We start from the raw sequence: 2,551 nt of genomic DNA, 5'->3' as shown, positions 1-2,551 counted from the left end.
TATGTCCTCCCAGGATAGAATGATCTCAATCACCAGTGTATTGATACCCAAAACGCTGGTGTCAGCGAGCCACTCAACGACAGTAAAGTACACTTAGAATACTAGATTTAGTAGTACGTAGTAGAAGAAATCCAGAAAAATTCGTTCTTCTAAAATGAAAGGAAATCTCTCAATTTATAGAAAACAAAGGGTAGTATGAAAATGTTCTTATTGTGCCTTACCGGAAAAGTCACAAACCTTTGGAAAAATCACAATCTTTCGAAAAGATCACAACCTTTCATAAAAGTCACAACTTTTCATAAAAGTCGCAACTTTTCATAAAAGTCGCAATTTTTCATAAAAGTCACAACTCTTCATAAAAGTCATAACTCTTCATTTTCCATTCACATCTTTTAAAACCCAACACTAACGTCTTGTTCCATTTGCTATAATTCAACTGATACTATTTGTACCTAATTAAAAAGAATAAAGGACTGTACCCTTTGTCAGTGGAGACATCACAAAAAATTATTCTACGGTACTTGTTCATGTACTGCCGTTTGTACAACTATATAAAAATCTAAACAGAAAACAAATTATATTAGCATAATGGACTACAATTATTTTAATTAGTTTTAATATTATATTGTCCGTACATATCTCAAAGTTTTGTACAATAATATCTGAAATAAACTAAAAACGAATCAGACACTTGGCAATTCTCTCACAACAAAACGATTCTCAAATAATCGAAACCTGGAACTCAAAAAATGAAATAATTAAACAAAATCAGAACAGGAATCAAAGTACAACAGATCATTTTATTTTAATTTGTTTCCGGTGGACAAAGAAGTGTTTGTGAATTATTGTTATACGATTGAGAAAAGGAAAAAAAGGAGGGTTGTCCCTTATGTAAAAGATAATTAAATATAATTAAATATACTTTGATGGAAATGTTAGGACTTTTAAATTTCATCATAACAAATAAATATATATAGTCGAACATGTTGAGTAACCTAAAACGGCTAAAAGATAGCTCGAAATTGATTAATGTAGGGTTTTTTTTAAATCTCTTACTAATTATTTATTAATTTAAACATTTAAATGCTAAATTTGAAAGCTAATTATGAGCCTAATTGAATTAACTTAAAAGTTCATCAAACCTATTTTAAATCATTTTTAGCTTTGGAGAGTGTTTGGTAAATTAAAAATAACTTAAATTAAGTTTAAAATGACTTAAAAAGGTTAAAAACCAAAAGTAGGACTTTCCCTATTTTTTATTAGTTGACTTAAAAATTATTTAAGTTTGATTTTTTATTTTTATGACTTAAAAGTTACTTTTATTAAGCCAATCTAAACGGGCTTTCAAGTGTTGTTTAGAAAGAAAAAAATTGTCTGTTAGGGTATTCTAAAGTCTAAACACTTGCATTTTGACTCAAAAATTTACGCAAAATCAGATTTGTGATGCGAATTGTTTATCTCTATAAGGAGGGTGCATTTGAGGTGCGACAGAAGGGATGCCACAATTGGTATTTTTTAATCAAATGCTCTTTAGATTTTTATTTTTTTTTCAAAATAAAACAAACCTCGAAACCACATTCATAAAAAAGATATGATCATGCATCCCTCTAGGTTGCACAATCACTTTAGATCGTTCTATCCGTGTTTGAAAAATGCATCCCCTCGCCCGCTCGGCCTTTTAATGCTTTTACTTCATAATTTCTCAAAAACTACAAACTCTTGTGTGAATTTTAAATTTGTTAGGGTTTGAAAGGAATTGATAGACTAGTAGTACGTAAATAATAAGATAGTGAAAATATAAATATCTTAAGAAAGTGCAGAACGCAAGTTGAAGGAGGGAGACAATTGCTTTCCAGTTTTCGCCAGCTGAATGGCATTTTCCAAATTTTAGCTTTTCAAAAACCAGCAAATTTTAAAGTCAGTTTCAACAAAATTTGGAAAATTCTTCTCCCCATCCCATTATTTACTTTACTACTAGTGTCTTTTTTTTTTTTGCCTAGATTTTTTTTGTGTGTGTATACTATGACATCATCGTATCATCATTGTTATCATTATTTGTTTTTGTAAGTATTATATTTTGTTATAGTTGCCATTACAACTTACACTTTTCCATTACTAGAGGTGTTAAATTTGACTCACAAAAGTATGAGTCGTGCTCAGGTCATTCTAATGATCTGGATGGATTATGTAAGAAATTAAATTTATCCATAATTCATCAAGAATAAAGAGTTTGGATCAATTTGAATAAACTTGTAAATATAAAGGAAAATGAATATTAGAGATAAGGAGTTTATTAAGGGAGTTTGGTGGAGTAAGTGGAGAAGATTTCAGAATATATTGAAGGATACGGTGTTGTATTATAATTTCATGTAACATGTATTGATCTATAAGCTGCAAACTTTGATTGAGTTATATATACAAAATATTTGAATTGAGTGGTCATATTGTCACTACATCAAAAATATTTAATGATCTTTAGCGGCAATTAATTAATGACAATAGATTAATTGCCACTAAATATGTACATTTTATATATGTCCCTAAAGCCTTT

Source organism: Solanum tuberosum, unplaced genomic scaffold, assembly GCF_000226075.1.
Source record: "Solanum tuberosum cultivar DM 1-3 516 R44 unplaced genomic scaffold, SolTub_3.0 scf00085, whole genome shotgun sequence".
NCBI classification, from domain to species: Eukaryota; Viridiplantae; Streptophyta; class Magnoliopsida; order Solanales; family Solanaceae; genus Solanum; species Solanum tuberosum.
Note: the sequence above shows the minus strand (reverse complement) of the source record.